Source organism: Lontra canadensis, unplaced genomic scaffold, assembly GCF_010015895.1.
Source record: "Lontra canadensis isolate GAN:19392208 unplaced genomic scaffold, GSC_riverotter_1.0 scaffold83, whole genome shotgun sequence".
Classification (NCBI taxonomy): domain Eukaryota; kingdom Metazoa; phylum Chordata; class Mammalia; order Carnivora; family Mustelidae; genus Lontra; species Lontra canadensis.
In genome coordinates this window covers 8,648,973-8,673,920 of record NW_022631077.1, presented here as the reverse complement: position 1 = coordinate 8,673,920, position 24,948 = coordinate 8,648,973, and the positions used below count along the sequence as shown (strand labels likewise).

At 37.8% G+C, this 24,948-nt stretch overlaps 1 pseudogene; it reads right to left on the bottom strand.

The window, feature by feature from the left end:
• Positions 1-7,772: 7,772 nt before the first annotated feature.
• Positions 7,773-24,948, bottom strand: LOC116882346 (annotated as a pseudogene).

Here is a 24,948-nt window from a genome sequence, read left to right as displayed (position 1 = left end):
TTCCACAAACTTCAACATTTTAATAATTTCTCTAAGGAAAAACTGCAGAGTTAAAATTTGAATTATGGCATGCGCTTTACCTAACAATCCTAGCCTATGAATAATGTTTTTCCTATAATATTTGTGTGCCAGTTCTCATGTTTGGAAATTTTATAAAATTATTCCTTTGCTCTTCATATTTGTTTGCCTTTGACACTAACAAATTACCACAAATTTAGTGGCTTAAAAGAACAGGAATGTGTTCTCTTGCAATTCTGGAGGTCAAAAGTCCATAATCAATTTCACTGAGCTAAAGGCAAGGTGTCCCGGGGGCTGGTTCCTTATGGAGAGAATCCATTCCTTGCCTCTTTCAGCTTCTAGAGGCTGCCTGTGTTCCTGGCTCCTGTCCTCCCTTCATTTTCAAAGCTAGCAAGGCAGCATCTTGCTTCTGTCTTTGCATTGCCTTCTTCTTTATGCAAATTTCCCTCTACATTCTCCCACAAGGAAATGTGTGATTACATTCATGGCCCATTCAGAGATTCCATGAGAATCTCCCCATGTCAGGATCCTTAATTTAATCACACCTGCAAAGTCTGTTTTTACATTATGGGGTAGGATTCATAGGTTTTAGGAATTAAGACCTAGATATTTGGGGGGCCATTGTCTAGCCTACCATAACCTTCCTTATTTAATTTCTATTAATATCTATTTAATTTAAAATCTGTGATGCTTTCCTGATTGGCTTAAAATATGTACTAAAAGATTTATTTTTATTGATGCTATTTGCTACTTTCTGTTTTATTTACTTTTCAAAAAAATTTATTTGATTTATTTATTTGAGAGAAGAGAGAGTGAGGGCACACAGAGGGAGTGGGAGGGAGAAGCAGATCACCTGCTGGGCAGGGAGTCCAACCCTGGTATCATGACTTGAGCTGTAGGCAGAAGCTTAACCGACTGAGCCACTTTGGCGCCCCTACTTTCTGTTTTAAAGAATTAAATAATTTTAATAAAAGCAAGTTAAATCATATTTTCACAGAAAATACAAATTTTTATAAAATTGTCATCTCCAAAATTTCCTGGATCTGTTCTTTGTGGTGGTATTGTGGAAGAATGTGGAAGGTCAACGGGTGGAGAGGCAGCTAGTTTGGTCAGTGTACTCTTCACACCCCAGAAAACAGGAGCTGAAACTGGTAGGATTTATTTCATTCTGTTCTGACTCTTCTCCCCTTCTGCAAGCTTCCTTTCTTTTTGTTTTTGTTTTTCTTTTTTAATGAGAGGGAGGGAGAGAGAGAAAGTGCACAGTGGCAGGGAGTTGGGGGTGCAGAGGGAGAGGAAGAGAGAGAATCTTAAGCGGGCTCCACACTCAGCATGGAGTCTGATGTGGGGATTAATCTGACACCCCAGAGACCATGACCTGAGCAAAATTCAAGAGTCTGTTGCTTAACCAACAGAACCACTCAGGCACCCCTGCAAGCTTTTTTATTTATGGAAGATGAAAATGTCAAAAACAGAAGACATGTGTTTACTCAGTTTCACATTCCTACCCGGGCTGGTGTATTGTTCTGAATATTTAGGTACCCTCTAAAATGTCTGCCCCTTGCATCTGTGCTGTTTCCAGTCTCTGAAAAGCTTGTCAACTCTCTCCCTCACTGAAAGCACTTTCTTAGCCTTTGAGCTTAGCCAGGGAATCACAGTCTCAGGGAAGTCTCTGTAAGCCCCTCCCAGGTGACCTCAACACACCCAACCTGCAGCTATGATATCACTCATCACCCTGAATCACAGCTACCTATCTACTGGTCTCTCTTCTCCTCCAGCTTGTGTGCTCCCTAAGGGTGGGGTCTGGGTCCTTCAGATTGCACTACCTAACATTCTACCCAGCACAGAGTTGCTGTTCACTAAATGTGTGTGAGTAAATTCAATAATTGTGTGCTGACTAAATGGATGTTTCATTTACCACTGAGTTTACCAATTTCACTAACTTTCCTAACATTGGAATTTTTGGCACATGCACATACCATAAAGTGTGAGGCATAGTAAGATAATGTGGAAAGTTTTTCATTTATCATTATAAAAACATAAAACATAAGTAGTGGTATTATAAAAAACATCAATATGTAAACTACTGTCTCTATTTTGGGGGTGGAATTATATAGATCAGATCATACACTGGCACCTGAATTTGTGGTTCTTGCTAAATGGGCTGGTCAAGATGGAACAAGTATGTATCAATATCCCTCAGAAAGTAGGTCATACAGGTTCCATCTAAGAACTCTGGCAAAGGAAATTATATATATATATATATATATATATATATAATTACATAAAATAGTATAGGATATATAAATATATATTATTCTTATAGAATCTCAGAATATTGAGACCATGAGGACTACAGAAATCATTGATTTTGCTGTGTGTGGATGTTACTTTTAAAGGAGGACAGGTATGCCTGTAGAGGTATTGATTTGCCCCAAATCAGAGAGTCAGACCTGAGACTAGAATCCAGCCCTCCTGCATGATTAGTTTATTGCTATCTCTACCATGCCATAATAAAATAATTGAAACATAGTTTTCAAAAGTCATGAGGTCTTCCAAAATTCTAAACCAGATACATAAATATGCATTTTTTTCTCCACCTCGTGGTAAGAAGCAGGGAAAAGAAAACGGTTAGGATCCCACAGCTTGCATATACTGAGGGAGGTTTTCGGTTGCAGCTCTGACACGTTGTGGAATGGCACCTCTAAGGCAGGTGAGGCCTCTGCCACGGGTAGGGAGCCACCTCTGCTCGGAATAGGAAGCTGCTGAGTTAGAGAACTGCTTGACAAATCAGGAAGTTGCTACCGCGAGGGCTGGCTCCAAAATCCTGCTGGGGATTGGCTCACGCAAGAGCATCAGAACAGCGGTACCTAAATCATATGCGGAACCTTCACTCCATGGGAGTCTGGGAAGTAGTGGTTTAGTGTAAAAGAGAGGCCTCCACTGGTGTTCCTTCTTTCTTGGATGAGCATGGGACAAATTTAATCTTTGTAACCCCCCAAGTAAGACAATGGATGTGAAAACAGTTTGTCATAAAGCCTTGCAAAATGCCAGCTAGTTAGTATTATTCTCCCTGCCATTTGTGCCCTCCTTGTTATGCCTACCTGACTTCTTTTAGCTTATGTGGTGTGCTAGTGGGATGAAATACAACTGGCTTACTAGAATATCGCTCACTTATCCAATCCCTGAATATATCTGCCCATGAAAATAGTACAAAAGGGAATGGGGAATATGATATCTTTAGCTTGGACTTATTTCCATGGCTAAGTTTAGAAAAGCGTTTTAATGAGTCTTCTTGTTAGCAGGCTATAGCTTAATGCCATTTGGCTCTCCCTGAAGACTCTTCTAAAATTATTCCTGATCTTGAGACTTATTTTTCTTTAAAGTAAGCGGACATGCTCTGAGTCTTGAGCTGGTTCATTAATTGCCTGGTGAGGAATGAGTCACTGAGAAAACTTGCTGGTGTACTTTGGCAAAATTTGGGCTTCTTAAAACCACATTCAGAATCTAACACGCTGGCCTGGGGAGATCGACTCCTCACGGTTCACAGCCCCTACCCCACCCCGTGTGCTGGTGGCTGCACTGTTCTGTGCCATCTGTGACCATCCAGCCTGACTTCAGGTTGCCGTCCTTCTCACTGGCTCTCCCCTCACTTCCCCCAGTCTTTGCCATGACCCTCCTCAGTCATTCTATTTCCAAGTCTTTGAAATAAAAATGTAAAGTACTTTCCTACATATGTTCTTTAAGTTCTCTTGGATAATGAGCCATCGCTATTGTGGGTGAGAAAGATGATCACCGATTCATTCTGTGGGAAAACATGATACAAATTAATTTTCAGTATTGGCAGGTATTTGTACTTACACTTCCCTGTGCTTAAAATGATATTTCTTGCCATTTGAAAAATGAATTCAATATTATGATTTGTAAATATTGCTTATAAGAATTAGAAAACTTTCTGTCAAATGAGGCTATCTCAACTGTGACCACATGGTGGTAATTCGAATTCGCTCTGATAATGCTGAGGCCCCTGGGCAACCTCTCTGGTCTTCCATTTTCCTGCGTATGAAACAAGATGAGTTTCGTCTCTACCGTTCTCACATTTTTTGAACTGATGGATGTTTAGCTACCCAGCGAAGAGTGATGCCCCTTGCCTAGCTCCCCGATCTATCCCTAAATAAGGATTTTAGGATCTAAGATTAAAAAAAAAGGCATTACTGGGTTCACCTTTTTAGTTTTCTCCTCCTTTTACAATCTATCTCTTCTCCCTGTGCTAATGGATTTTAAGATGATGAAAAAGGCCCTGAGGGGTTGTCTTTCTCTACGTGATCAGAGCCGGAGGTGGATACGGCCATGAGGCGGTGACAGTGGAATTATTTTTGAGCCTTACTTTTCCTTAAAGGAAGTAACATGACATACCTCACCAGAACAATGTCAACAAGGGAAGTTTTCACTTTCTTCCTTAGCCTGGTTGCTCATCATGAGCAGTTACATATTCAAATGAATCTGTCAGGGACAAGAGTCTGGTGCTTGAGTTCCTGCTCGGCCCGATGACATTGATTTGTGAGCATAATGCTCGGCTGCGGGATGTGTGACAGATAAATTTTATCAAAATTAAGGCACAATTAAACATTTCATCTTCCTAATTACTGGCTGTAGATTCAGCCTGATGACCATGTGCTGTAAGAAATCAGCGACCATTACACATTTTAATGGAGCACAGCTGTCTTACAGCTTGGTAATATTTGCACAGTGCCACAGAACTGTAATTTATGATAAAAAGAAAAAATGTGTATTGGCGCTTTTTTGCCAAAATAGATTAAGGATTCATATACTTTAATGAGATTTGGACCTAGTCTTGGATTATCGTTATAAATGATTTATGTGCATGTTGGTGGACTCCTGTAGTTCAGAGTTGATTTGTGTTTTGGTCTACCAATATGTAATTCAATATCTCGTCTTGAGCCAATACTTATCACTTTTCCCTTTTCTATTTCTTTTGCATCGTACCTTTCTTCTTGTCCTCTCACAAAGAAGGACAGATGGGAAGGTAACAAAGCAAAAAGGACAGGGCAGGAAAGGCCTTGTAGAAAACAACTGTAGTTTCTTAAAAACTCCCTGGGAGCAAGTGTGGGGAAGGGTGGAGGTGCCCTGCCTGCGGGAACAGAGGCAGTGCGTGGACCTGTCTTGACCAGCCCCGGCCCTAGGAGCAGCCGCCGAAATCTCCAGCACACCAGGTTGCAGAGCCACAGAGAGCCTCCACAAGGACTAAACCTGACTGCAACGTTGGCCTTTGCTCTTCTGAGAAGAGAGGCAACTGACAATTAAGCCTTCCTCCTCTTCTGCTTCTTCATTCATAATGGGATGAAAGATAATTTGATCCCCTTCCCTGAGATTAGGTAAGAATACTAATGATACCCTGGAATCAAGTTCGTTACTATCATAAAAGGCAACAGGGCAGAGCTACATCTCCTCACTATTACTGCCGTAAGGACTTCCGGGTTGCGAATTTGGTTCCACTTCCTGTTAACTACTGTTGGTATGTGTCTCTTTATTACCCTTCTCACAGGAAGAACACTCAAAAGTGCATGTTTGTGAATGAATGGTGTTCCACAAGTCAGTCACTGGTAGGGTCACAAATAGTCAAAACATGTACGTGGAAATTGTATATACACTGCTAGTGCCTGATGAATAGTTGTGAATAAATTGGGGACCAAACATAAAGCATTATATCTGACTAGTAGGTATTATTGCTGATTAAATTATTGCCAGGTAAATTAATGCCACATCTCCAATCCTCCTTATGTGAAAAGGATGCGTATCTTTTCAGAAATATTTCTTTTCAGAAAGCACACTGTGGATGAGAGAAAAAGGCAAGATACCAGAATCTACATGAATCTGCTCAATTTAGGTGTTAACTTGCCTACTGCAAACAGAGAACATATCCTAATGAATTCAGAAGGCCTATATATATATGTAACAGGGAAAGAAGAGCTCATCATTTTATCATCCCGATCTTCTCCAGGCTTGATTTATTTCGGCACTCATATGCTGGAATGTTTCATACTGTACCAGGTTGCATATGCTTGCACACTAATTCTCAATTGCCGTATGCAGTTTGTGACAACCATCTGCTTCGACCTCCCTTTGAGTTCTTTCTCCCACTCAGCCCAGCTGAAGTAAAAATATGGACAGAAACAACTTCTGCAGGGAAATGAAAAAGTTAATAGGAGAGGGAAAGTTATATTGTGTATCTGCCTTTTGCATGGATGTGCTCCTGCAACTTATGCTCCACTTATCAAATATTTCTGAAATGCAAAGCCTGACACTTAGCAGAAAGCTGTAAAGAATGCCATGTTTCCTCTGACAGTCTTGGCTGTGGAAGAAAGGTAATAATAAAATATGTACATTCAGTGCACATGGCGACGCTAGAGCCCACTAGCACCGCTTCAGCAACCTAGACTTACCTTATGTAGCACCTTGTCACATATCAGAGAGTGAGGGGGGGCAGGTGAGAAGGAGGAAAGAAGAGAGAAGCAAGCGTATTTGCAAATGCCTGAAAAAAAAAAATCAACAACTTATCTTGGAAGTTGACTTGTAAAGGAGGGTTGATACATATTTCCTAAAAATTATTGCATCAGGGTATAGGGGAAAGATCCTCTCTAACTACAGATCTCAGATTTTTTATCTTTTTGCATGGAGCATGAAAGGAGAAACAGGAGAAGGTGTCCGAGAATTTTTAAAACAGACATGAAATTTGTGTATCTGTGTTTGAGAGAGAGATTAAAAAAAAAAAAAACAAGGAATGCTTGGGTTATTAGAAAACACTCCACTGTCGTGAAAGTGATTGCATTTATTGTAACTGCATTAAGTCAAAGGTACGACCGGTTGTATTGGACCGGACCTCAAGAATGCTGAAAACTGAAAAAATTACATGTTAAAAACAGTGAGAAATTCTGAATCTCTAAGTATGTAAATCTAATTCTACATCCGTATCCATATCTATATCTCTCATCCAAATTGATCAAAGTATGGTATCTAGATCTTCCATATCATATACATATTTCTAACCACAAGAACAAAGAAAAATGGCCTGGGTGCCCAAGAAGAATGATGGTATGGGAAATTTCTGGGACAGAAAGAAGGAGAGAGGAAATAAGAGAAGGGTGATGAAGAAAGAAAAAGACTGGGTATGTCTAGAGAGAACTAGAGGAGTGATCTGAAGTCAAACTGTTATACTAGTATTCAGAAGACCACCATCACAATCTCTCTGTTCCAAAATCATTAATATTTCTACAGGAAAAACACAAAGTGAGAACATGAAATGAAATTGGCAGATAAAGACAAAAAAATGTCCTGGATATAGCACTGATGAAGTTCAGATGGAATCAAATATAAAGCCTGGTGAATCATTACTAAAATGGGCAAAATACAAGTTCAGTGTGTTCTCTTAGAGTCTGAACCACCAGATTCTCTCTAAATATAATTGATCATTTCTAAAAGTCACAAGTCGTGCAAATATTGTTTGTTGCATTTTACCTTTCTCTTTAAGCCTAGATGGTTTATCAGAAGAACTTCAGTTGAATATTATCAGAACCAGATTATTTAATTGGGGTATATTACCTTACAATTATTGGGAGAGATTTAAAATCCTTTAAAGAACTCCAAAGGGAATAAAGTTCAATTATGTAATGGTTTAGAGCATGGGCTTTGGAATCAGGCTGGGTTAAAATTCAGCCTGACTTTGACTCTGCCATTTATTAGCTTATGAACTTGAGCCTCAGTTTCTCTATTTGTAAAATGACCGAGAAGATCACCTGCCTTGTTGTTAGGATAAAGTGAGAATGCATGTAAATCTCCTAGCACACTGCTTAGTTCGTAATAAATGCTCAATAAATTATAGTTACTTCTATTACTGTCAAAAGTCTAGAGGGAAGAGATGATAAAAGATTCATGGAATGGAAAGGAAAATGCAGGAAAATGACCACGAGCAATATGCGGCAGATGGGACATTGAGTTCTTTCATGGACAGGTGGGGCATGAGATGTTCAATTTGCTTAGTTGAGAAATGTGATCTTTTGTCATCTTATGATGTTGAAGCTTAAATATAAGGATTACACATGCCACCAATTATTTGGCAAATACTGTATAAAACCACAACACATAGCTCCATTTCTGGAAATAGAATTCCTTCTCTACCGAACTCAATTACCTTACGAAGGCTAACCTTTCTACCATTGGTTGATCAATGCTTGAGGTCAGTGTGTGTGTGTACATATGACATATGTGAATACATCGTTATATATACTTCCTAATATTTTTTAAAAAACCTTTTGTAATGTGGATTTTCAAAGATTGTCTCTGCTTTGTTTCTCTTAGTCTCTTCCAGAAACTGAAAGACTTGATCACCCTCATTTTTATTTTCAGCTAACTGATTTCATCTACTTTGATTTGTGTTGTGCAGTGGAATTTTTGGATTCCAGATGCCTAAAACACATAGGTTAAAAGCAGGTCAGTTTCAACACCAGACTATCATTTTACAGTTTAGTGAATATATTTACAAATTCCATAGTAACAAGCCTGTTGACACAGGCACAGTGAAATTATTCTCCTCAACAAATAATCCAGTACAAAAATGTCTTCTTCAGACCCTATGTGCCTATCAGTCACTGATGAGAGCCCAGCACCTGACTGTAGGGCTTATGAAAGTTTGAAGTGGAGGAAGAGGAGCCGTAGCTTGGGGCTCTTGTTAATGACTACAGAATCCTCACTCTGCAGCCAAGCCTGGCAAAGTCCACAAGAAACAGCAGGGCTTAAATAGCTCACTGCTAGTCCTAGCAGGGTTCTTGTCAGTCAAATATATTCACTGCATACCTATTGTGTGCAGAACGCATCTTTTCACTTGCCAATTCAGCACTGAGAGGTTGGTTTAGCTCTTTTTATCTTTATGACCTGCAGACTGGTAACAGCATTTCTAGCAGTGTGTTCATTTTAACAATAATTTATTCCAATAAAACAAGGTGGATGTTCCCTAGATATGGCCACCATATGCCCTGAATTTTCTGGGCTAATCTTGATTTCATGTAATTTTATTTTCATTCCAATAAAGGCAATTAGTGAAATACATAATGAAATGTGATTTCAATTTTTTATATTATTCTGAGATTTCGTATAATGAATTGGCATATCAGAAAAAATATTTTGCTAGATTATGTTTATGGATTTCTTTGGAAAATGTGGTACCGGGTAGGCCTTAGCATTCCTCGTGAAGGGATTTTATTTTTGTTTCTTAAACTAAAACCACACTATTTCCAGAAGGTGTGCTATAATCTACGTACAACTTTGGTTCCACTGATGGCTTCCCAGCTCCTCCATCTCCCCCTTCAAGGGCCATTAAGGGTTGTATTCTAATAGAGTCACGGATCTTACATCTGTTAAGAATCTTTGGGTTTCAAGTCACAGAGACCTCAACTTAACCTGACTTAAGAACACAGGAGATTTATTAGGTCATACACTTGAAAAGGCAAGTTAGAGCTGGCTGTAATTGATGCTTAACTTGGAAAATTGTATGATGTTATCCAGGACTGGTTTTGTTTCAATTCCCCTGTCCCTCATGTTGACTGTATCCTCAGATTCCACACAGAGCCCCTGAGAGCCCCATTACTTCAGGTCTGAAAATGGCCCCAGCAGTTCTAGACCTTACATCTTCACCCCTCACTGGTGAGGAAAGGAAAGGTTTCTTATGGTAACTTCCATGGAAGAGAAATACTTTCATTACCAAAAGCCTTTGCAAACATTTCCTCTGCTTCATGGATTCTGCTTAGGTTCTGTGCCTTGTCATCAACCAGTTACTTGGTTGGAGGGGGTTGGGATCCACTAGTGGGTTTAAGCCAATCAGGTACCCCCTTTAAAAAAATATTTATATGAGAAAAAGCAACAGTGAGAGAGAGAGAGAGAAAGTGCACAAGCAGGGAAGCAGCAGGCAGAGGGAGAAGTAGGCCCTCCTCTGAGCAGGAAGCCCCATTCAGGGCTCAATTCCAGGACTCCAGGATCATGATCTGAGATAAAGGCAGATACTTTACCAACTGAGCCACCCAGGTGCCCCCAGGTACCACTTTTAAGTTTGGGGTGGGGCGCCTGCGTGGCTCAGTCGGTTAAGTATCTGCCTTTGGCTCAGGTCATGATCTCAGGGTCTTAGGATCGAGTCCTGGGTCAGGTTCCCTGTCCAGCAGAAAGTCTACTTCTCCCTCTCCCTCTGCCCCTCCCCCCTGCTCATTCTCCTTCTTTCTCTCTCTTAAATAAATACATAAAATCTTTAAAAAAAATTGGGGCTGAAGTCAATCATATCTATGCCATGCCATGTGATTAAAAATGGTTCCTCTAAAGCAAAATTTGGGTTCTGTTACTAAAAGATGGGAAAGATACTGGAAAGAATAAAACATCAAATGTCTACTATAAGCCTCTGTTTGTGGACATCATCAAAACACAATTTCCTAGAGTAAAAAAGCATGCAATGCAAAGCCATCAAATCATGTTATCTGTACACATTGAGTGGTCAGCCAGACTCACACACTAGCTGGAATTTTTTTCCCTGAAGATGGGGCACATAGTTCATAAGAGGAAATTTCATGCCTGAGACAAAGAGTTACCCAGGTTCATCCATGTAGTCAAAATTATAAATGTCAAATCAAGAAGTTGCAAGTGGGCAGAACAAAGAAGTATAATATCAACATTTATTTAAAAAAGCACAGGAATTATGAGGATTCCAGAGATCCTCAGATCACTGACAAAGAGGAACATTCTAGAATTATGAAGCTAAGGTGAAATCCTTAAAATGCAGTCTTCCAACTTGCTCCACTATGAGTAGTATCTGGGGGAACTTGTTCAAAACACAGATGCTAGAATTCCACCCCAAACTTTCTGAATTGGTAGCTCTAGGGGAAGGGCCTAATAGTCTGCATTTTCAAAAATAAGCAAATTGGTGAGACATCATCTTACTCTGCATCTCTTGTTCTTCTCCTGTGAAAGTCAGATAAATTTATATCGAATGGAGAGGACACTGCTTGAAATTGCTTCATTTATTTATTCAGCAAATATTTATTTTACACTTATTCTGTTCTAGGTATCATGCCTCTTGGCAGTAAATATAGAGAGAAGAATAGTCAGATAAAGCCTCTGGATTCATGGAATTTATATGGTGTTATAGGGAATATGATTAATAAATAAGAAATTCATAGATATATGATTACTACAAAAGAAAATTATAGGCTGCTAGAAGAATGATTAGGAGACCTAGTGTTATCAGGAGATCCTTAACCACTTATCCATTAGTCTGTCCAAGTATGTGATACAACTGGGTCTCCAGTAGTAGGTGACAAACATTAGGACAAGTCCAAGATAGACCATACTCCACTGGAGCATGGCTAGGGAAGCAAACTGGCCTACATCATGTAAGTTTAAGAACAGCATTAAAAGAGAACTTGGGGGAAACACCCCATCACTGGCATTTATCCTATTTTCATACATCTCCCTAGTGTTTATTTAAACTGAGAGCTGAAGCTGTTTTCTGATTTCAAAAACCAAATCCCTAGAACCAAGGAATTGCGAATTTTACTACCATTCAACATTTACAATGGCGAATGTGAAGCTTGTGTGTATAGATATAAATGCTGGTGCTGTGTGTTTGAAACAGGTCTTGCAGTTTAGTCAGTTTAATCAAAGAGCTCAAACTTGCCTTCATTGTTTTCTTTTGTGTAAAATTTGAATATCGTGAAAGATTAAATCAGAAGATGTTTTCTCACTTGCATTCACAAGAATAGATGACTTTCTATGCTGTTTCTTTTCTATTATTACTTTTCAGGGTGATGATTCACTAACATATGAAACAGTGATATTATGATGCTTCTTTTGTAAATGAGAATTTGGTGGGATACATCACAAATTTCATTTTAAATACCAAGGTCCTGAAGCTTCTTGATTCAAATAACAGGGAAGAAATGAATATTTTGACTTTCTGAATATACTTTCAGCTTGACGTTGGTATAAATAGTGCAATCCTATTAATTCTACTAAGTTGAGATTCAAATACTGTCTAGTGAAAGTGCTATGTGTAAGGCAACAGAGTAAAAGTATCATCAGGTGATTCCCTATAACATGTAGATGAACATCTCTGGTGTTTTAAATTCAAGTTGATAGTGTAATATGGAAAAATTCTCATCTTACACCCAGGATTCTAAGTGTTACCCTTATTGTAAACCACCTTCTTGTTTTCCTCCAAAATAGTTTATTATATAACATAAGGTATTGTTGAACTCAGACAGGATTTTTTAAAAGTATCAAATTATAAACCACTGCTAGGAGACTGAATTACACTGGTCAACACCCCCATGATTTCCTGGTATCTTGAAAATATAGCTCAAGATCCCTGTTCATTCTAAAATGCTTGTTACTAGACTGATTTTGTGTCTTTGGAGAAAGATCCCAATGACCATTAAGCCAACTCTTCTTTACACACCATTAGCTGCTTGTTTTTTGTAAGTACACTTTGAGTTGTAGAACTCAAGTATCTTCAGGACAACTAAAAATTCAATCAACAAATCAGTATTTTAATACTATAGCCCAGGCATTTAGAAATACTCAAACGGCTGGCGCTTCTGTTGATGATGCTGTTGTTGCTGCTGTTGGTTTGATTTCTTCTGCTTTCTTCCAGATGTTTTCCAGCATAGAGCGATAGCCACAGAAAATCCATTCTAAAGTAAATGAACATGTTTCTCTTCCTCATGACATAGATAGAGTAGATAAAGATGACTATGCTTGCTGGCAATTACATAACAATCTTTGGTCTGAGTAATATCTGGGTCAGAGGCGGCAGTATCAGCATGGTAAGATGCAATGCTTGCGGGAAATCTGTGGGAAAAAAGTAAAAAACAGGGGTGCCTGGGTGGCTCAGGGGGTTAAGCCTTTGCCTTTGGCTCAGGTCATGATCTCAGGGTCCTGGGATCGAGCCCCGCATCAGGCTCTCTGCTCTGCAGGGAGACTGCTTCCTCCTTTATCTCTCTCTGCCTGCCTCTCTACTTACTTGTGATCTCTGCCAAATAAATAAATAAAATCTTTAAAAAAAAAAAGTAAAAAACAAAAACAAGAAAACAAAGCGATTGTCCACTTATGAGTACTGGGTATTTCTGGGGTTCAGATGGTGTGCTATTTGTCAGGCAGGAGAAGACAGACGATGAGCCAAAGAAGACATAATTACATGATGGATACCCAGAGACCTTACAAAATCATTTGAATTCCTAGATCCAGCCATGCTGTATGCAATTTCAGGCTTGCCACATTTATGAGCCAATAAATTTCTTCTTTAAAACTTACATTACATTGTATTTGGTTTTTGCAATTGTAGCCCAGAGTCCCAATTAATACATCAGGTATTGGAAAAAAATGGCATAAAGTTCTATTTGTGGTTATGAGAGAATAAAAATAGAACCCAATGTTATTTATTGTACATTCGTAATCTTTAGTAGCAAATATTTTGTTTTGATAAAATGGTATGCCCTTATAAATTAAAAGCTACTCAGTTACAAAGTAGGTTAGTGCTGATAACAGTTTTATTGAAGGCAAAATAACAAACCAAGATAAAGTTTTTATGCCTTTAATTTAATAATTACTTTGGAATTACATAGTATAGGAGGCTCTGCCCCAGCACATTCTGAAAACCCTTTTTGGAAGAAAAAGACAAATGATGAGAATTCACTCCAGGATGCATTATGGTTTATTATGTTTAATAGAGTCAACCTGATGTCCCAAACCACCTGCCTCTCCAACACAGGTGTCCGTAAGTTCAGTAAGTTGCATTTACTAACACATAGAACTATATATTACACATCTGGGGAATGTTGCTAGAAAAAGGAAACTTAAAAAAAATTTGTGGACTAAACTATGCATAAAATTATTGAATGATCCTAGGTAACTGAGGCCTTATAGAAAGATGACTAATTTTAATAATTCTTAAGCAAGAAAAAGACACTTGGTATGTAAGGATTGTAGAACCCTGGACGTCTTGAAAAACATGTTTTCTTTTGATTTAGTGTCTATTGCATTCTTGAGACAAATGCATTCAATATTTGTTTCTGACACCTTTCTCATTGAAAAAAGTTTGTATTAAAACAAAAAACAAAACAAAACAAAACAAAACAAAACAAGAAACGGGGGTGCCTGCATGGCTCAGTTGGTTAAGCAGCTGGTTTTGGCTCAGTTCATGATTCCAGGGTCCTGGGATCGAGCCCCCATTGCGCTCCCTGTTCAGCAGAGAGCCTGCTTCTCTTTCTCCCTCTGCCTGCTGCTCTGCTTACTTGTGCTATTTATTTATTTATTTATCTAAATAAATAAATTAATTAAAAATAAAGTTTGTACTTGTCCTATATTTAAATGTTTACTATAAATGACACATACTACTTTGTACCTTACTGGATAAATAGACTTTTTTTTTCCATAGCCAACTTTACCTCTAAACCTTCACTTCTAAACTGTCACCACCATAGGTTAATCCCTGGCATCAGAGATGAAATAAAAGGTGCTCTGATGTTTGAGATAAGATATGGAGCCAGCTGTGAATTACAGCACTCAGTCTTTGGACAATATCTTCTTACCTGATAACCAAGCTTTCCTACAGGACACTGCATGTTCTTTTTTTTTTTTTTAATATTTTATTTTTTTATTTGACACAGAGAGAGAGAGAGATCACAAGTAGGCAGAGAGGCAGGCAGAGGGAAAGGGGGAAGCAAGCTTCCCGTTGAGCAGAGATCCCAATGCGGAGCAGAGACCCTGAGATATGACCTGAGATGAAGGCAGAGACTTAACCCACTGAGATACCCAGGTACCCCTGCATGTTCTTTTTTACCCTTTCCTTCTGACTTTTTTCTTTTTCTTTTTACCTGCCAGTGTAATTAACATTCAGTGTTATGGTTCCAGGTGTACCATATAGTGATCGAGCAATTGTATATATTCCTCAGAGCTCATCATGATGTGTACTCTTACTCCCCTTCACCTCCTTCACCCATCCCTCTGCTAACCTCCCTTTGGGTAACCATTAGTTGGTTCTCTATATTTAAGAGTCTGGTTTTTGTTCCTCTCCTTTTTCCTTTGTTCATTTGTTTTATTTAGGTTCCACGCGTGAGTGAAATCATATTTGTCTCTCTCTGACTTATTTCACCTAGCATTTTACCCTTTAGACTCAGTCATGTTGTTGAAAATGGCAAGATTTCATTCTTTTTCATGGCTGAATAATAGTCCATTGTATATACATACTACATCTTCTTTATTCATCTATCAATGGATATTTAGGTTGTTTCCATAATTTTTGCTATTGTAAATAATGCTATAATAAGCATAGTGATGCATATATCCCTTTGAATTAGTGTTTTTATATTCTTTGTATAAATATCCAATAGAATTGCTGGATCATATGGTAGTTCTATTTTTAACTTTTTGAAGAGCTTCCGTATGGTTTTCCATAGTGACTGTACTAGTTTTCATTCCCACCAACAGAGCACAAGTATTTGTTTTCCTGCACGTCCTTGTTGTTTCTTGTGTTATTGATTTAAGCTCTTCTGACAGGTGTGAGGGGATTTCTCATTGTGGTTTTGATTTGTATTTCCCTGATTATGAGTAATGTTGAACATCTTTTTATGTGTTTGTTGATCATCTGGATATCTTCTTTGGAGATATGTCTATTCATGTCTTCTGTCCATTTAAAAAACTTTTGGGGGGTTGAGTTGTGTTAGTTTTATATATATATATTATATGTAATATATATAATATATATGATATATATAGTGTGTATATATATAGTGTGTGTATATATATATTTTATATATAATATATATATTGTGTGTATACATATATATACACATATATACATATATACACACACATATATACACATACTCACATATATATCTATGCCTATGTATATATATATATATATATATATATATTTTGACAGGGTGCATTTGCTTATGTCACATAGTCAAATACATTAAACCCCATTTTAAAAATGTGAGGCATATAAAAGTCTCTGTACAAATCCTGTACTAGTTTTAAATTCTTATTGACTAATAAAAGTGGCTTTCCATTATAGAACTGGAACTGGAATCTAGAAATGCACATGATGAATTTTTTGCATCCAGGATATCTGAAATATTATGATATCTTATGTCATGGCACAATTGAACAATCTGAAATCAAATGTTCATATGTGCATAACAATCATAACTATTTTTACATTTGCAAAAACCTTAATCAAGTTATCCACATAGGTACAGTTGGTTCCCCAAATATTAATTATATAAAATCTTAAGGAAGAACAGTATCCAGCTGCATATGCATTCCATTTCTTTAAAGAGAGATTTGGCCTTTTTAGATGGACAGATACTGTTCATATGATACCTGAATTTAGCCATTCTGATCCCTATCATAATGTCTGCATATATCTGTCAAACTCTGCAAGAGGATGCATCCCTGGATGAAGTCATCAAATGCAATCTGCGCCCACACTTGTCTGTCAATCTTTCAAATGAAGATGTTGTGAAACTGGTCAGAGAGTCGGTATCCTGAGAGAACTTACTTTAACTTGCTCTTGTCAGTCACTCAGACTTGTTCCTGTTATAGGTGTTGAAGAAGTTCTGCAGTCTGTGATGTACTTCCAGGTGCCACTGAACTTGCTGAAGTTCATGCCAGCCTTGCTCTCTCAGTCAAACATAGATATGACTGACCTGGCAGTCACTGGATTCAATGGAGTCCATGTGCCGTCGGACAGTGCTTGCTGAAGCTCGTTGTCTGATATCTCTTGGCTCCTGTCTTTATCAGCCCTCTGGAAAATGCTCCATGAAAGCTCTGTTATGGCAGTATCCCACCTCTGGCAGGGCCGGGAGGGAAGATGGTAGAGCTAGGTGGCTGTGGACCCAGGCAAGGATGGGGCTGAGGTGCAGAGGAGAATCTTTATATATTTTAAATACTAACCCTATATTGGATGTATCATATGCAAATACCTTCTCCCATTCAGTAGGTTGTCATTTTGTTTTGCTGATTGTTTCCTTTGCTGTACAGAAGCTTTTTATTTTGTTGTAGTTCCAATAATTTAGTTTTGCTTTTGTTTCTCTTGCCTCAGGAGACACATCTAGAAAAATGTTTCCACTGCCAATGTCAGAGAAATTACTATCTGTGTCCTCTTCTGAGATTCTCTATGGTTTCAGGTCTCACATTTAAGTCCTTAATCCATTTTGAGTTTATTTTTGTGTAGGACGTAAGAAAGTGGTCCAGTTTCATTCTTTTGTGTGTAGCTGTCCAGTTTTCCCAACACCATTTGTTGAAGAGACTTTTACCCTTTGCACATTCTTTTTTCCTTTGTTGAATATTGACCATATAATTATGGGTTTATTTCTGGGCTCTCTATTCTGTTCCATTGACCTATGTGTCTATTTTGTGCCTCTACTATACTGTTTTGATGACTACAGTTTTGAAGTATATCTTGAAATCTGGGATTGTGGTAACTCTAGTTTTGTTCTTTTTCAAGAGTGCTTTGGCTCTTTGGGGTCTTTGTGTTTCCATACAAATCTTAGGATTATTTGTTCTAGTTCTATGAAAACTGTTGTTAGTATTTTGATAAAGATTGCATTAAGTCTGTAGATTTCTTTGGGTAGTATGGACATTTTAACAATATTTCTTCTCCCAATCCATGAGCATGGAATATCTTTCCATTTGTTTGTGTCATGTTCAATTTCTTTCATTAATGTTTTACAGTTTTCGAAGTATAGATCTTTCATCTCCTTGGTTAAGTCTATTCCTTGGTATTTTTAGTGCATTTATAACTGGCATTACTTTCTTAATTTCTCTTTCTGCTACTTCATTATCAATGTATAGGAATGCAGTAGATTTGGGGTGGTTAGGTGGCTCAGTCAATAAGCGTCTGATTCTTGGTTTTGGCTCAGGTCACGATCTTGGAATCCTGAGGTTGAACCTCGTGTCTGGCTCCATGATCAGTGTGAGTCTGCTCTAAGGGATTCTTTCCACTTCCCTCTTTCTCCCCCTTTGCTCCTTCCCTTCCATTCATGCTCTCTTTCTTAATTAACTATATGAAATCTTAAAAACAACGCAATGGATTTCTGTATATTGATTTGGTATCCTGCAACATTACTGAATTTATTTAACAGTTCTACCAATTTTTTTGTGGAGTCTTTGGGGTTTTTTATACATAGTATCATGTCATCTGCAAATAGTGAATGGTTTTACTTCTTCCTTACCAATTAGGATAATTTTTATTTCTTTTTCTTTTCTGATTGCTGTGGGTAGAACTTTTAACACTATGTTGAGCAACAGGGGTGAGAGTGGACATCCTTTTCTTGTTACTTATCTTCCTTATACTTGATCTATTCCTTCTACTTCTTCTTTTTTAAAAGCTTTTCTCTGCAACACGTGCCCTCCTTAATACCCACCACCAGGCACTTATTGCATGGAGCACTGGGTGTGGTGCATAAACAATGAATTTGGAACACTGAAAAAATTAAATTAAATTAAATTAAAAAAATAAAAGCTTTTCTCATATTTCCATGTTCTCAGTTAATTCCTTCTTTCTTACTGGTGATGTTCTTATTCATAGCTAATAATAGATCTCAGCAATTTTTATCAACTTTTATTTTATTAATCTTTCATTGTTTATTGTTTCTACTGGCACTGCCTATAATTTTTATGATTATGATTATTACTAAGGTAGCTGGTTAAATTTGACCATGTACTGGTTATTAACATAAAAAATTATTTGGAGAATTAGTATGAAGTATATGATTATGATGGCTCCCTCCACTGAGAGTGTTAATGGTGAAACTGTGTCCACCAGAATTTCACATGCTGAAATCCCAAACCCCACTTCCTCAGAATATTAACTTATTTGAAAATAGGGTTATCGCAGATGTAATTTGTTAAGATGAGGTTATACTGGAATAGGATGGGCCCTTAAAACAATGTGACTGATGTCCTGGTGAAAAGGGGAAATTTGGACACAGATAATGCACACAGTGAGAATCTCATCAAATGGCTGGAGTTATCTTATCACAAGCAAGGAACTATCAGAAACTAGCAGAGAGGTCTTTGCTAGAACTTTCAGAGACAGCAAGACCTTGTCAACACCTTGATATCAGGAGTCTAGCTTCTCATACTGTGAGAAAATAAGTTTCTATCATTCATCTAGTTTCTGGTTCTTTGTCGTGGTAGTGTCAGGAAACTGATACAGAAGGAGCGCTTTGCTTGTGCTTTGGGTAGGGATAAAGAAACGCATGTCTTTGGTTGGTGGGTATACCTTGTGCTTAGGAGCCAATCCTCCTATGGTCACTTAGAATCTCTCTTGTCCTCCTAAGCATCCTAGTAAATGGAGACAGTTCCTGACTCAGCAGTCAAAAATAATAAATAGAGTTTGAGGTCAAAAGAACACATCTATGGAAAGACCCTTCAACTCTAGATTTAGTACTGATTTTTTTTTTTGATCCATATACTGTCACATTCTACTATCTGTGTTTACTATCTCAGAATATTAGTATGTGGCTCTACCCTGCACTACTCAGTCTGAGTTAAAATATGCTTTCACGAGGATGCCTGGATACATTTATAGTTTAATGAGCCAAATAGCTCAGTTTTCTAAAGATAGGTCAACTGAAAGAAGAGTTCAATACACTCTTTCCAGCCAATTAAATATTTTTGAAAATAGCGCTTTAGTTAGGCAGTTAAACCTAAATTTTCAGAGGGATAGTGGGAAGGCTTAAAAGCAGATTAATAAAGGAAATAAACCATTAATTATAATTAAAGACTTTATTGATTGAAACTTGACTATATTGTTAACTAACTTAATTTAATTCTAGATTTTATCCTGGCTTGAGCAGAAAGTTTTTTCAAATTGTTCTGACTTTCCCTAGTCATCAGGCTAACTTCTGGATGGCTTTTTTCTTTCTTTCTTTATTTTTGTAAGACTTTATTTATTTTTCAGAGAGAGAGAGAGAGCACAAGCAAGGGGAATGGCAGGTACAGGGAGAAGTATGCTCCCAACTGAGCAAAGAGCCAGACGTGGGACTCGATCCTAGGACCCTAAGATCACAACCAAACCGAAGGCAGACGCCTACCCGACTTTGCCACCCAGGCATCCCTAGACTGCTTTTTTCCACCGGGCATGCATCATCCATATTCAATCATAAATGTTTATTTGTATAATTCTTAATATAAGATCTTGAAGCAAAAGCAGAAATAATAATGATAGTTCATATCTATAGAATGCCTTATATATAGTATACGAGGCACTTTATATAATAGAAGCTTTCTTAAACCACTGTCATGTATACAATCTACTAGACGAAGAAAACTTTTCATTTATTTCTGGGCACACTGAGGACCAGGGATTTGTCAGCCCCTTTTCAACAACCTGGTCACCTTTGTGTCCCACAGTGAAGCAATTTTTACCAATTTCTGTTTGTCCTCAAAACTGTTTAAGTGAGGAGAACTTGTTACTGTAATTGTGTGTATATTAGTATATCAACTAGTGACATAAGAGTGCAAAAAAGAGAATTGTATCTATAACAGCTAAATCAATACTTCAGAAGGACCAAAAAAGACAAATCACATCAAAAATCAATTTGAAATTGGTTATGGGACAGACATCATAAAAAAAATTGAGAGACAAATTTGGAAGAATTCTTTTTTTTTTAAAGATTTTAATTATTTATTTGACAGAGAGAGAGAGAGAGAGATCACAAGTAGGCAGAGAGGCAGGCAGAGAGAGAGAGAGAGAGAGGAAGGGAAGCAGGCTCCCTGTTGAGCAGAGAGCCTGACGTGGGGCTCAATCCAAGGACCCTGGGATCATGACCTGAGGCGAAGGCAGAGGCTTTAACCCACTGAGCCACCCAGGCGCCCCAGAAGAATTCTAAACAGGTTGCTTTCCAAATGCTCTAAAGTATTACTTTAACTTTAAAGATACACAGTAGAGGGGTGCCTAGGTGTCTCAGTTTGCTGAGCATCTAACTCTTGATTTTGACTCAGGTCATGATCTCGGGGTTATGGGATCAGGCTCCCTGTGTGGGGCTCTGCTCTGCTTGGGCTTCTCTCTGTCCCTCTCCCTCTCTGCTACCCCTGCTCCTGCTCATGTGCTCTCTCTTTCTCTCTCTCAAATAAATAAATAAATCTTAAAAAAATATAAAGACACACACTAGAAATAGTAGACAATACACTTTATGAAGGACTGAGGAAGGAAAGAAAACGTCAATCACACAGCCATGTTGTCGTTGGCAGCATAGTGCCCCCATCCCCAACCTCAAAGATATCCCATCCCAATCCTCAGACCCTGTGGTATTTTATGGCTGAAGGGGCCTTACAGATGTGATTAAATTAAAGATCTTGAGATAGAGATATTATCCTGGTTTATCTGGTTGGATCCAATATAATCCCAAGTGAAAGAAAGATAGTAGAGTCACAGTGAGAGGAGGAGATGTAATGAGAGAAACAAAGGCTGGAGAGGTGATTGCTGGCCTTGAAGATGGGAGGAAACCATGAGCCAAGGAATGCTGGGGAAGTCTAGAAGCTAGAGAAGGCCAGGAACAGATTCTTCCCTGGAGCCTCCATGGGAGGCTGCTATGAAGCTCTGCAGCCCTACAGACCCCTTTATCCCAGTGAGATCCATTTTGGATTCTGACCTCCAGAATTATAGGATAATAATTTTGTATCATTTTAAGCCAATGTGCATTCACTTTTTTTTTTTTTTTGGAGTTTGTTTATCTACATATGGAGAATAAGAATACATTCATGCTTAAAATTAAAATAAAATTATTGTGATTATTACGGTATGTATGTATCATTTTTTTAAACCAATTTCCAATTTATCTAACTTTTAATTAATTGACCAGCCACAGGCTCCAATATTTTTGAAAGAGAGGACCATTATTCTATGTAGACTCTCCTTTTATCTACAGGAGATTTGTGAAGTCCATGTCACAATTACATTCAAAGTTCTTGTTTTGTCTCTGTCTCTGGCTTTATGATTGAGGTGGAGAAAGTCAATTCATTTCCTTCTTATTTTCATTTATGAAAACTGGGGGCTTGGACTTTTACACTCTAACAGTGTATGATTTAAATATTTTCATCAAATAATCTCACTTATCTTCTCTCACCTGTTTAATTTGTAGCTGAAACCCTTGGGTTTATCTGTGCTTTAGCTCTGATTTAACTTGAAATTAAAGTCCGTGTGCTTCACAGCTGCTGGTTGTCCTTAACCAGGGACTGACGACTGAAATGTTTGAAGAACACTGGAGTCAAGAGACCAGGATTTCAGATCTGACTGACACTAACTAGCTGGGTGTCCTTTGACAAATCTTTTAATCTCTCTGGGCCTTAGTTTTCTCATCTATAAATTATGAAGTTGGAGTCAATAATTTTTAAGGTCCTTTTTAGCTTTACAATTCTATGACTCCATAATTTTAATTCCAGGAAAATTTAGCTCTAAGGAATGCTGAATTTCTCTTCAAGGTAGGAAGAAAGATATTGCGGGTTAGAGGATATTCATGCATGTTTCTGTATATTCATTCCTATGAATATCTTTTCCAAGAAGTTGAAAACATCTACGTAAGTCCTATAGTACACCTAATTTCTCCCCTTATCATACAAACCTTAACCTACACTTAAACACAAATGTTTTTTGTTGGGATGACCTTGTCTCAGCCATGGATCTAGCCCATTCTGCAAGACATAGCCATTTGCAACTCTGTTATGGACATTGACCTAAGTACTAGAAAAGCTCCAGCATTTCACACAGGAGGAGTCAGATTTGAAGACTGATCAATTATAATATCACCTCATAAGTGCTATGACGGGGTAGAACAAAATGCAGAATATGGGTCAGGGAAGGAGTGGTTCACCTCACCTTGTCTGTAGTTATGACAAAGGCTTTTGAAACTTTGCCCACCTCCCCAGCAGGGGCTTACAAGTCACAGACCACTTCTTGGTTTCTTCTCCAGAGTGTTCATGGAGGATATTTTATAATTCAGAGCTCTTGACCATCAACACAACACAAAAATGTCATATTTGAAAAACACATGTAAACAGAATTTACAAGGATCAATGGATTATAAAGTGGTTTCTTATCCCCTCTCAAGGCTATGAATACATTGTGAAATCTAGGGCAGTTAAATACTGTATTTAAATTCGGATGTGATATTTACATATGTTACTTATTCTTTTTATAAAGATCTGCCCTAGTGAAATTTAATCAGCCTTTGCAAGTTTATATACTGTGTCTGTTGGAAGAATAGTTTAAATTAAGTTGTTTTAACCTGACTAAATTATCCAACCAACCTTACCAGCAGAAGGATGTATTAGAACCAGGTTTTACTACAAGTGACAGAAAATTCAAGTAACAATGTCTAAAAAAGACAGAATTTTGTCTCATGGATAAATATGATATGTAGCACAGAGCTGGGAGTATCAGAAACTGAGGTTCTTTCTATCTTATTGCTCTGCCATCCTTAGTCCATGATGTCCACTACATGATTCAAGATGGCTTCCAGAGCTCCAAGCATCATCTTTCCCTTTGCCAGTAAGAAAGAGGAAAGAATGTAGACAGTTGTACCTATTTAAGGACTTCTCAGATTTCATGCATGATACTCCTGCTTATATACAATCAGGCAGAATATATTTACATGGCAGCAAGTTAGCTGAAAAATATGATCATTATTCCAGATAACATTATTTTGACTAATAACTGGAGAATGCATAACTAAGGAAAATGAGCCTATAACTAAGGAAGACGAGTCTATAAATAAGGACGAAGTACATATTTGTGTTAAATTCAACTTGCATTGCAAATAATCTGCTCATCCTTACCCCAGAAGAAATATGTAAAAACTGAAATTGTATAATGTGAAAGGGAAGCTAGGAGAAAGAAAAATCTCATTGACATCAGCGTTCACATTCTGTAAGTAATGTCTATTTATTGAAGGTGTATATGGGCTAGAAGTTAGTGGTTTATAGGTGGAAGAGACATAATTCTTGCCCTTGTAGAGCACACAAACATATTATATCAAATTTCGGTCCCAGAATGACAACACAGTAACTCCTCCCATTATGAAGAAATGTTGGAGCCTCTAGTTAATAGGAGAACAGTAACATTTCTGTATGGTTCATACCAAGCCATGTCCTCAAGAAAAGAAGACAAACCTTTGAGGAAACTATAGAAAAGCCAAGCCTGGAAGCTAAAACCTGAAAACAGGACTGATACTAATACAGGGCCATGCCTTCTAGGAAACCTAAATAAAAGTATGTTGGTCATGAATGATGAGGGTTCAACGCTAGATACATAAGGAAGTTACTCAAGGAGCTGAAGGGGAGCCTGCTATTATTTTTTTGAAAAAGAGAAGAGAGGAGGATTAAATAAGAAATGCAGAAATACATTTTGTTTCCTGTATTCCTGAAGAGTCCTGTATAATTGGGCTCTATTTTAATAACCTAAGAGGTTATTTGTTGTCAAGAATCTCCTAGTAAATATTAGTAAATATTGCTATGAGAGCGAAAGCTCCCCAGCCATATCGGCCTTCATTTAAAAACAAAATTAATTTGACTTTCCCATTCATGATTAAATTTACTGAAAGGGAGACCTTCCCATTTGGCAACGTAATGGGGGAGTCAATTTTTTTTTTTTTTTTCACAAAGTCAGATTTACATCATCAGTGAAGAAGAAAGGAGATACAATCGCTGATGCTCCTACTCATTTGGCAGTTTTAGCCATTTTTTTTTTTTTTGTAGTGAGGTTATTTTTTCTTCCCTCTAGATCAGATTAATCTGTTTTACAAACTTTTATTCACTCTCACCTTCCCCCCTTCACTCCTCCCTTCACCAATGTCCCTTTACCTGTGGCAT